At 42.6% G+C, this 12,209-nt stretch overlaps 1 long non-coding RNA gene and 1 other non-coding gene across 2 annotated transcripts; one reads left to right on the top strand and one right to left on the bottom strand.

Annotated features, from left to right (window-relative positions):
* The first annotated feature begins 1,186 nt into the window (after nt 1-1,186).
* Nucleotides 1,187-1,293, top strand: LOC148212279 (small nucleolar RNA R71). The gene has a single exon (XR_015790034.1). It is a non-coding gene; the product is annotated as a small nucleolar RNA R71 (small nucleolar RNA).
* Nucleotides 1,294-3,818: 2,525 nt separating this feature from the next.
* Nucleotides 3,819-6,261, bottom strand: LOC148212278 (uncharacterized). Its single transcript, XR_015789941.1, has 4 exons — nt 6,004-6,261; nt 5,714-5,898; nt 5,588-5,622; nt 3,819-4,383 (listed from the first exon to the last, which is right to left on the bottom strand). It is a non-coding gene; the product is annotated as an uncharacterized LOC148212278 (long non-coding RNA).
* Nucleotides 6,262-12,209: the final 5,948 nt, after the last annotated feature.

Genomic DNA, 12,209 nt, shown 5'->3' with positions numbered 1-12,209 from the left:
CAAAAACTTAGCATAATTTGGCATCTGTTCTAGAGCATCTACTAATGGTATATTTATATGCAGTTGTTTTAAAATATCTAAAAATTTTCTAAACTGGGAATCATTATTTTTCTTTACTAATCTTTGTGGAAACGGGGGAGTAGGGGTAAAAGAAGGCTGTACCTGTGGAGGAACACTCGGGGTGTCCTCATTACCTTTTCTAATATTTTCTTTTTCTGGTGTTGTTGGATTTTCTGGTATCTTTACAATTGGTTCAGTGGACGGAATCTGTACATCTGTTGTTGGCATTGTTGGTCCATCATATGCCAGTCCACTCCTGAGGGTGACAGCTTTGCACTGTTCTTTGCCTTCTCGTTTTGGTAATTCAGTATGGCCTGGAAAAGAACCTTGTGGTCTATTCTTCAATTCATTGGCGAGCTGTCCCAATCGGGTCTCGAAATTCCTCATTGATGCCGCTTGGGATTGTATCACTGCGTCGGCTCGGGCCATGTACTCCTTCATCATATTCTCAAGATTTGAGTTGTTATTTTGAACTGGTGGAGTCTGTGTTCTCTGATTGTACTGCTGTTGCGGCGGCGGGATGTATTACTGAGTAGGTGGAACATAGGGCTGCTTGTTCTGTTGGCTCTGCCCTTGATTAAAACCGCTCGAACCTCCTTGTCCTCCCCATGAGAAATTAGGGTGGTGCCTCCAACCTGGGTTGTAGGTGTTCGAATATGGGTTAAAGTTCCTATTGTTCCCATGTCCTACATAAAAAACAGAAGCAGGGTTATGTGGACAATTATCATAAATATGGTTTTCACTGCAAAATGAACAAATGAGATCGTTGACTTGGCAAACAGGGGCAGGAGTGCAATAATCCGACTGCACAGGTTGTATCGGCGTGGCTAATGGATTTTTTATTCCCAATGCCATCTCTTTCAGCCTCTGGTTCATTGTAACCATCTCTTTTTGCATCGAGGTCGCAATGTCCAGAGCCAAAACTCCAGCTGGATCTTGCTTCTTTGGTGCTGCCCTAGATCTTTGCGAACACCATAGTTCGTTGTGTGAAGCTAAGTCATTTAGGATATCAACTATCTCGTTGAATGTCTTCTTTGTAAAGGCTCCGTTGGCAGCATTGTTTAGCATCATCTTAGTAGGATGATCTAAACCTCTAAAGAAATGTTCTATCTGGATGCATGCCGGCAAGCCATGGTTCGGACATTTCCTGATTAGTTCTTTAAATCTCTCCCACGCCTCGTGAACAGGTTCACGATCATACTGTCTAAAGGAAATGATCTCCTCTCTGATATCAGCGTGGCGAGTAGGTGGGAAGAATTTTGTTAAGAACTTCTCCACTAACGACCCCCATGTGGTGATGGATCCCGGTGGAAATGCATTGAGCCATGCTCTAGCTTGGTCCTTCAAAGAAAATGGAAAAAGTGTTAGTCTCAGAGCATCGTCTATTATACCAGGTAATCGAAATGCATTTGCAATTTGAATGAATGATTTCAGATGATCATGTGGATCCTCATGTTCCTGCCCTCCAAAATGTCCAATTGTCTGCAACATTTGGAACATCATTGGTTTAAGCTCAAAGTTTGCGTGGGCTGGAATAGGGTTGACTATCCCTGAATCAAAGTTCTGAAAAGCCGTGGCGGCATATTCTCGCATTGCCACGTCTCTGTTGTCTGCCATTTGGATATGGTTGAATTCATCATTTCTCGCATGATCCCTCATATTACCATTAACAGCAGGTGGATCAACCGGATCACGAGGTGGAATATCTGCCATTGATGTGCTCGTACTCTCTACCTCACTTTCAGGACTGATTTCACATTGTCTCTCTTTTTGCTTTTCTAGTTGTTTTCGAAGTCTTTGCTCCTTTCGAGTTTTTCGAAGGGTCCGCTCAATCTCAGGGTCAAGGGGTAGAAGAAAAGATCTTGTGCTCATGCACTTTAACTTACCCTTGTGAGATAAACGACCAAAAATATAGAACAAAAACGGTGGATGGAAATTACACCCAACAACAATTCACAAAAAATAAAAACTAAAAGAATTTGAAAATAATTTTAAAACTAAAGTCCCCGGCAACGGCGCCAAAAACTTGACTGGGCGTTTATGCTGAACGCACGCGCTAAGCGTGGTAACAATTATATAGATGCAAGCGCACACCTGTCAGAGTAATATAAAATGGATGGAGTATCCAAGTATCGATCCTCAAGGACTTCTAAACAATTTCCAAACTCTAAAGTTTTAAAGAATAGTGAATGTTGGAATGAGTGATTCTTGTAAAATGGGAAGTGGTCACAAATAATGGTTTGGATTTGGGATTTGGACTGAGAATGATAAAACCTAGCCCGGACTACTTCAAGTTAGCCAACAAAGACTCAAGGACATGCTAAGGACAATATGCTTTTTACTTTAGAAACCAACGACTACGCTTCTCACTTGACTTATGTCTAAGCAAGTTCAAAGTCCTAAGACATTCCCTAATATGTCTATTATGAGATATATCTTAGTTTTAGGATGGAAACAGTCGCAACCTCGGGTTAAGGTCCTATGTCTAGGCTACTTAAGCGGAACCCTTATGTCTAAGGCGCTCCTCTCCTCGGTTTAACCACTCAACAATGCAAATAAGCAACCTTTTCAGTATTGACTTGTTAAGACTTACAGTGGCCTTCTCTAAATCCTAACTTTTTGGGAAAACATGTTGAGCAATGAATGAAAAGCAAAAACACTACTTCTTAGCAACCCTTTTTAGACATAAAAGGCTAACTATCCATAACCGGGCTAGAGACGGGAATTTAGAAAGACATATTGAAGAAAATACAGCAAGTAAAACGGTTGAATGTGGAATGCATGTGTGAAAAGGAAAAGTTAACTAACGGAGAGTTTTTATCGGGATTGAGAGCTTCGCCCTTCTCTTTCAAGCAAGGGGGAGTGTCACGTGCTCTTTCCTCCAAAAACACAACTCTCTTAACTAAAAATAAAGTAAAGGCAAAGGGAAGATAAGCAAAGTGCTAGATTTTTATAGATTTGAATAAGTAGAAAATAACTAAGTACAAATGGAAACAAAACAAAGCTCAATAAAGGAATGTAAAGTGCTCGGGATTTAAAAACGAAAAGCAACTAATGAAAGCAACTCAAAAGTACTTAGAAAGCAACAAAGAAACACTAAAAATGATCAAGAGAAGGAAGCAAGGCTTGATGATTTTGGTGGAGAAGTTGCTGGAATTTATAGCTGTGCAGAATTGGTTAGGTAGGTCCTAAAACGATGGTGAATCACCCATTTCCAACTCTTTTGACTGACCAAATCGTGCTCAAACTGATAGTGGAACACTTTTTCTACACGTATGCATCGGTTGGAACCACCAAAACGCATTGGACGACGCGTTTCATTAAGGGCAAAGTTGGAAGAAAACCAGTTTTTCTGCAGGCTTCCCAGGCGCCTGGCGCCTCCCATGATGCTTTTTTTCGTCTTTTTGCTTCTTTTGATTAATTTGCACTCCCAAATGGTCCTAAAATGTCATAAATACAATATAAGCCAACCACAAACCATAATATATGAATTTTGCATGAATTGGAACTCAAACGATCGAGAAAAATCCGAAACAAAGCTGAAACATTGTAAAAACAGCATCTAAAACCTTCTTTTTACGCATGTAAACAAGCGTAATCATCCACCACATTCTATTTGGTACACTTAATAAACACTCTATGTCTAGCGAAACAGAGCGGCAACAAAAACTGATGAGAAAAATTTTAGCGCACAAGTAAATCATGGGAAATGTATAAGCTCTCAAGGACAAGAATGAAGCGTACCTGGTGATGACGAGGAGGTCGACCGAGATCACTACTCCTACGTATGCTAGTTTCTAACTCAGTCTACAGGAACGTTTCGGCTCTGATACCAACTATAACGCCCCAGGATTTTATATAACATCCTAGGCAACGCTAAATAATTCACCTGGCTAACCTTAACTCTAAACACGAGATAAGCAACTCCCCGGGAAAATAATTTAAATGAAATAAAGCTTCGACTCCCATACGTTCTATCAGAAATATAAATGTCATAAACTGTCAGGACTTCACCATCCGTGGGCAAATTAAAAACAACAACATCTCATATTCGCCTCAGTGGCAAAAATTCTTAAATAAATAAAAACAACCGTACACCTAAACTCCAACGACAACAGTGACGCGTTTACCAGCAACATCCATAACAAATAAAGTAGTTCTAAAGAATACAAAATTTCCTCCGCGGTTCACACCTAGCGATAACATAAATCTCAATGCTACTCATATCCAACGACCCTTCCCTCTATCCTCACTAACTAAGCTAGTGATCCTTCCTCGGTCAAGCCCTCTCCATGTCATCACCGCGGTCGACCCTGTTCGTACCTGAAAACATATAAGGGTAAAAAGGGGGATGAGTACATAATGTACTCCGTAAGTAGCACTTCCTAACGAACACAAAAATCATGCTCACAGTCACGACATAAAGAATAAAACGATAGCAAGGCAATCAAATAAGCAGTGAGGGATAGCAAACAATAACTAGACATTTACATACAACAACCTTGCGTCGGAACTACCAAGACCACAACCCATGATTCACTAGCCCTTGTCTCATGGTACTAAACCTTCCTCTACACCCCCTATGTTACTCCCCGCTTAACTTCTCAAGGCATGACGGCTCTTGACATTTATTCCCAAGTAACCGTACCCCCTCCTTTTCCAGTACTTGATGTTCGACCTTGCCATTTATTCCCAAGGCCAAGCACCACTACTTCGCAAACACCACTCTACTTTTATCCCTCAAGCCTAACTCCTCGAGTCTCATTGACCCTTGATATTTATCCCCAAGGCCTCAATACTCCTCTACATAAACTTGACGTTCGACCTTGCCATTTATTCCCAAGGCCTGAACTGTGCACCGGTCCTTGCCGTTTATTCCCAAGGTACCGATGGCTTCCCAGCGTATTGGTCCTTGATATGTATCCCCAAGACCCCAATACACGTTTACAGAGATTTGACGTTCGGCTTTGTCATTTATTCCCAAGGCCACTACTCAGGGCTTTGAACCTCCAAGCGATTTATATGCATTTTTCCAGGTCAGAACACTCGTGGTTAACTGACTATCAACCCGTCCCTTTACCCTTCACCCTCCACCACTTCACTAACCATGACCACCTACAAGTAAAACTCCCACATTCTAAATCACTACACTGTTTACAAGCAGGCTGTTCCACGTAATAAACAAAATACATCCAACAGCTCACAACCAGAGCAATATGAATTAAATTATTGGTATAACCACGCTAGCATTTCATTTACATCCCATTTGCAAAACGTCATGAGCCAGTTACTTCTAACTACAACAGTACAAAATCTCCTAGTCACCTACAACAATAAGAGCAGGAAGCATGTTTCCTCAAAAGTATTCAATAATAGAAAGACGGCAACAAGATCGCTAGAAATCCACAAATCAAACTAACAAGCCCTACATGCTCATTTAAATGATTTTAACAAGAAAAAAAACAGCATCAAAACCATTCCGTTCACGCTAAATAACGCACGCAGTCGCCCCCCTGGTGCTACTTACTCAACCACGTCTTTAAGTTTGCGTCGATCTCACACCTAAGCACCAAAAACAGAAAAAATACAGCAACTTAAATGTACTGTTCAGCCTTCGAAAAATGACTCTACGAGGGTTCAAAGCGCTCATTACCGCAAAACGACTTCGTGTAGGTGTGGGTAAATTAGATCTAGCTTGCAAAGGTGTGGGTAGCGTAAATCGGGCTTCGAACGGATGAAGATAATCGCCGAACACCACCAAAACACTGCTGTCGACGTTTTTGCAGCAGCGAAAAGTGCCCAAAATGACCTCCAACGGCTTCGTTTTGATGTCCGTTACTACAAGACAACTTCGCTTAGGTGTGGGTATTCCAAATCGATTTTCGTTTGGATGTGGGTAATCCAAATCTAACTTCGAACAAATGTGGGTCAAAGAAAAGTTACCGGGTTTCACGGATCTAAGCTATTCGAGATTGTTAGGCTCGTTGGATCGGAGAAGGGACGCCGCAAAAGCAGCCTCACGTGTATTGATGCCGCCTGCAGCAGCCCAAACGTCACGCGCCGCCGCTGCCCGTCGCACGCAGCTGCTGCCCGTCGCACGCTTCCGCCGTCTGCCGCTGCCCAACGCCGCGCTGCTGCTGCCGACGCCCGCGCCTGCTGCTGTCCCGTCGTCGGTGCTGCTTCGTCGGAGAAAGAAATCTGGATGGGGGGAGGGGGCTGGCGACTTCAAACGAAAGGGAAGGGTGGAAGAAGATGAGGAAGGAGAACAAGATGGGCTAGGGTTGTTTTGTTTTAATTCCCCTTTTCCTTTTGTTTTGCAACATAAACCCACTTGGGCTAGTTTCTTTTGTTTAAGGCCCATTTACCCAATCACTCCTTATTAACAAAACCAATAATATAATTTCGTAGTTGATCCAATGGCCAGAGCAAGTGTCACATAGCGGAATCTGTAATAAACCATAACTTAATAAATACTACACGCTACTAACTCACCACTAAATCTGTAACAATACACACTAGCCGAGATGCCACACTTAAATTAAATAAAGATCACTGATGAATCAAATAAAATAAAAAAAATGAAATAAATAATTAAATCAATAAATAAAATCCATTTTGTTATAAAATTTCCCCGAACTCGGGGCAAGCTAACCTGAGTAACGCGGGGCGGTACACCCTAGCTTGGCCAAAGGCTTTAGTATGGTGGGCCATGGGGATTTCACTCTCTCGGGTGAGGTAGCTTTCCTTTTTCGCGGAAGGTTGTGTGTGCCAAAAGATTATTCTTTGAGGAAGGACTTACTGGGAGAGTTACACAATACTCCATATTCGGTCCACCCAGGAAGCACCAAAATGTACCAAGACCTTAAGAAACATTACTGGTGGCATAACATGAAGAGGGAAATAGCTCAGTTTGTTAGCAAGTATTTGACGTACTAACAGGTAAAGGCTTCAAGACAGAGACCTGCTGGATTGCTGCAACCTTTGAGCATACCAGTTTGTAAGTAGGACGATGTGGCTATGGACTTCATTACAGGACTACCAAGGACGGTTAAGGGATTCACTGTGATTTGGGTAGTTGTAGATCGTTTGACCAAGTCTGCTCACTTTATTCCCGGCAAGGCCACGTATACAGTAGAAAAATGGGCGGAACTGTATTTACAGGAAATTTTCAGGCTACATGGTATACCGGTATCCATAGTGTCCGATCGCGACCCGCGTTTCACCTCGACTTTTTGGCGGAGTTTACACAAGTCCCTGGGCACTAAGATGGACTTTAGCACGGCGTTTCACCCCCAAACCGATGGTCAGATGGAGCGTGTGAACCAGGTTTTAGAGGACATGCTCAGAGCTTGCGTGTTAGACTTTGGTGCTAGTTGGGACAAGTACCTCTACCTAATAGAGTTCGCTTATAATAACAGTTTTCAGGCCACGATTGGGATGGCCCCATACGAGGCACTGTATGGGAAGGAGTGTCGGTCTCCGGGTAATTGGGACGAAGTCGGTGAAAGAGTTCTCTTGGGACCGGATTTGGTGCAGGCGACTAACAGTGCCATTCAAAAGATCAGGGGAAGGATGCAAGTTGCACAAAGCCGTCAAAAGAGTTATGCAGACGTCAGGCGTAGGGAGCTCGAGTTTGTGGTAGGTGAGCGGGTGTTTCTTCGTGTGGCACCCGTGAAGGGAATTTTACGATTTGGGAAGAAGGGAAAGCTCAGTGCAAGGTTCATTGGGCCTTTTGAAATTTTGGAATGTCTCGACCCAGTCGCGTATAGGTTGGCCTTGCCACCATCGTTGGCAGCGGTTCACAATGTGTTTCACGTGGCTATGCTGAGGAAGTACATTCATGACCCTTCGCACATTTTGGACCCTGAACCATTAAAACTAGATGAGTCCTTGTGCTACGAAGAGGTACCCGTCAAAATTTTGGCAAAAGAAACCAAGTTGTTGAGGAACCGGACGATTCGCTTGGTTAAGGTTTTGTGGAGAAACCACCAAGTGGAAGAAGCTACTTGGGAGCGGGAGGACGATATCAAGGTGAGATACCCTGAACTGTTGGAACAGTCAACTTTCGGGGACAAAAGTTTTTGAAGAGGGGAGGTCTGTAACACCCCGAGTCCCTCAGGTTAGTTAGTCTCGAATCAGGAGATTTTTCATTTAATTTTAAATTGATTGTTAATTAAATTTATCTATATTTATCGGGCTCTAAACTCCAATTAAATTAATAATTATCGGACTCCGTGTGGTGGGTCTTGTTTTAAAGGGGAGGGACTTCTTTTCTCTTGGGCTTGGACTTGTTGGGCCTCCATTGAGGTAATTTGGTTTTAAAACAAAACAAAAAAAAAAAGAAAAGGAAAACCCTAAGCTCCCTCTTCTCCTTCATTCTTACCTTAGCCGCCCACCACCCCCTCCTTATTGTTATAAAGTTCGGCAGCCACAAGAGCGTTTCCCGGCGAGGTGCAGCGGTGGCCGACGACGACACGACGGTGGAGTAGCAACCCATGAGCGACGACGCTTCTTCAGATCGAGCAGCAACAGCGGCGGCGCTGCGGCGCTTCTTCGGATCGGACAGCAGCGGCGGCGGCGCTTCTTCGGATCGAGCAGCGGCAGCGGCGGCGCGACTTCCCCGACGTCCCGGCGGTCTGCAGCAGCGGCGACACAAAAGTTAAGGGCACGGTTGTGTGTAAGTAGACAAGGGGCGTGTGCGTGCGTTAATGTATGCTAAATGGTCTCTAACGTGCTGATTTGGTGGCGTTTAATGCTAATTTTGTTACGTCATTGTGCTAAATAATTCTCGTTGTGTTAGTCGATATACTTGGAGTAGGGTTGGATATTTGTCGATGAAAATGGTGAGTTTTTTGCTTTGCTAAACTGTTGAGTATTGCTGTGGTAATGTTTGTTGCCTGGATATGCATGAATTGTTCGGTGTGTTTTGTGAGCTATTATCCTTAGTAATGCTTGTTAAATAATGATGTTGGATATTGAGCATGATTGGGTTATTATCTCATTATAAGAAAGTTGTCTATGTTGTGGAAGCATGCTGAATTGTACTTGTGAGTTGAAAGATGCAAGGTTACTGGTATAAGAAAGTATATAGTAAGACTCTGGTGAGAGTTGGATTCTTGGAGGGCATGAATGAGTGGGTGTCAGGGCCTCGGGTATAAATGGTCGGGGGCTGATACGTCACTAATGGAGTATCGAGGCCTCGGGTATAAATGGTCGAGGGTCGATACGAGGAGTCCTTTGGAAGGAAGACTATTGGGGCCTTGGGTATAAATGGTCAAGGGCCAATAGATGGTGAAATCATCGGGGCCTCGGGTATAAATGGTCGAGGGCCGATACAGCAGTGTCGGGGCTCTGGGTATAAATGGTCAGGGGCCGACTCTACTCGAAGGAGATAACTGTGGAAGGTTAGGATAACTGTGATAAGCGTAGAGGTACTTGTGATGTTAGGGAGACTAGAGGTTGGTTGTTAACGTGCTTCCTAGTTGTGGTTGTCACTAAATTTTATGGAATGTGTTTATGTTTGAATGCATAATGTATTGAAAAGCATGACTACGAATGTTTCTTGATATAGTTGAGCATGATGTGTGTTTGTGTTGGTGAGGGCTACTTACGGCGTATATTTTATATACTCACCCCCCCCTCTACAATGATTGTTTCAGGTGAAGGACTCGTGGGCGACGATGGTGATGGGACGGAGGAGACATGACGAGCGAGGACCATAGGCTGCTTAGTCACTCTTGCTTAGCTTAAGTGATTAGTTAAGACCTTATGTTACGGTCAATAAACTATTTGTTCGTATTTGAATAATTGAGAGATTCCCCCTTGTTGTTAGTTTCATTTCAGGATAGGTGCCTATTTTAGTTTTATTCCATTCATTGAGTTTTGCCTAGATTGAATAATAAACTTGCCTCGTGAGGTGGTCCACGAATGTTGTTGAATGATATTCTATGAGATTGATTTATCGTTAAATTGATTCGAATTGGAACTTGATTTTATATATTTGTTTGTATAGGGAGTTGGCATGACGTATTTGGGGGTTAAGTTTAATTAGTTGGGTAGTTAACGTGACCTAGAATTGTGTGGGAAATTCTGGGTCGTTACAATTGGTATCAGAGCGGAGTTGTTCCTGTAGACTGTCCTAGAACCTAGGTCGATAGGGTTTTGTCCTTGTCAGCACGAGCGGTCGGCGACCTGATCCTGTGCTGCACGTTAACTAACGCACGATTTCCCGACAGCAACGACGACATTTATTCGAACTTCAGCAGCAGCGCGGTGTGTTCAGCAGTGTAGCATTTTTTTGTCCAACGTTTTAGTGCTGCGATGAGCTCCCACGTGCTCCAGTGTAACTCACGGCGGCGCTGCTTCCACAAGCTAGATCCAGTGTGTCGCCACCTATTACAGTCGCGACCAACACGTCTCTAGCTCCGATTCGATGGCCGTACGCCCGATTTGAAGTGCCCAGCGAGTTGGTGACGTTTCTCGGCCTTCCTGCGACGTTCGGCACTTACCCACACCCAACCGAAGCCTGATTTGAATTACCCATCGCTTTTCGACATCAGACCATCAAACGTAAGGCCGTTCGAACTCGGATTTGGGAGCCTGAACCTCCTCAACGTCCACCCACTCCTAACCCAAAAGGTTTTAGTGTGAGTTAGTTGGTAACAACTCACTTACCATGGATTTTGATTCAATTAAAGTGGTTCTAGTTAGTTTCTAACCCAAGTTTGGTTACCTTTGATTTAGGGAATCCTTTGGCGAGCTTAGTAGCTTGTTAGGACCCTTGTTTGTATGTAGTTCTTACTTGTAGGGATATTTTTTGTTTGCTTATGTATGAATTGCATGTTTTAAATTGCGTGTTTTATCTCTCAAATGCCTGTTGGATATGTTTCTGGATTATATTTACAATTATATTAGTAATTTGTTGTGCTCATGAAAGCATACTTAGTTTTTGTGAGATTTGCTATTTTGTGAAAGCATATTGGTGTATTGTTTCAGGATTAGTATATTTGTGATTATGATAGCATGCTGAATTGTTGTGAGACATTTGATGCATGGGTCATGGCTTAGAAAGCATGTAGTAGAACTCTGTGAGAGTTTTGTTCTATTATAAAGTGAATGTGTGAGTATCAAGCTAGAGGGCTAATACATCACTAATTGGGTATCGAGGTGGAGATCGATTTGCCAAACTTTGGACAAATATTAGCGTCAAGGCTTTGAATAAATGGTCGAGGGTCGATGCAAAGAGTCTTAGAGGTAAGGCAAGTATTGGCGCCTTTAGAAGAAAGGACAAGGATCAATATGTTGCAAAGTCATCGATGTCTTAGCTATGCATGGTTAGGGGTCGATACAACAGTTCGAGGTCTCGGGAATAATGGTGGGAGATCGAACGCCAAGCGCCATAGAGAAGTGTCGAGGTCCTGAATAGATGGTCAGGAGTCAGTACGACTCGAAGGAGTAAGCCTTGCAGGAAAAGGAAAGAGAATTAATGAGTTATGTTATGAGGTTTGGGCTGAGGATGTAGAATGCATTTTTAGTCAAGTTTATGCATAAATTGTTCCTTTTTATTTAAAACATGATGTTAACGATAAACATGACGTTTTGTTGATGTATAAGCATGCTGTTTGTGCGTGACCCTTCAGGTAAGGGCTGCTTATTGAGTGCTAGTTTTTGTAATCACCCCCTTCCCCTTTCCCTATAGATTTTGCAGGTAACGAGGTCACTCACAGGAATGGTGATGGTGAGGAGAAGACTTGATGGGAAGAGACCATTAGCTGCGTAGCGTAGTTTCGTTTTAGTTATTGATTTCGAGTAGGATAGTTGTAGTTGTTTTCTTTTTAATTGAGTTTGTTATTTGGGTTAATAGGTTAGTTTTGTCTAGTTTCCTATTTAAAGAATGTTTTAAAGTTGTCAATTTGCTATTTTTTTTAGAACTCTAGTTTTGGTTTTGTGTCCGGATTGTGGAATTGAAATTTGAAGTTAGCATTCATTGTTTTGTTTCAAGATGAAATTAATCTAGTGTTGACTTCGTTGATAAAAGTTGTTTAGTTAATAATTTATGAAACTCAGTAAAGTTTCTTAGTTGAGGTCATGGAATAAAATGTAGTTATTCTGTTGACTGTATTGAGCTTAATATGATGTTTTAGTAACAT

This window comes from Momordica charantia, assembly GCF_013281855.1.
Source record: "Momordica charantia cultivar OHB3-1 chromosome 3 unlocalized genomic scaffold, Mcharantia_2.0 BLBB01000003.1, whole genome shotgun sequence".
NCBI lineage: Eukaryota > Viridiplantae > Streptophyta > Magnoliopsida > Cucurbitales > Cucurbitaceae > Momordica > Momordica charantia.
Note: the sequence above shows the minus strand (reverse complement) of the source record. Positions and strands in the feature narration are given on the sequence as shown.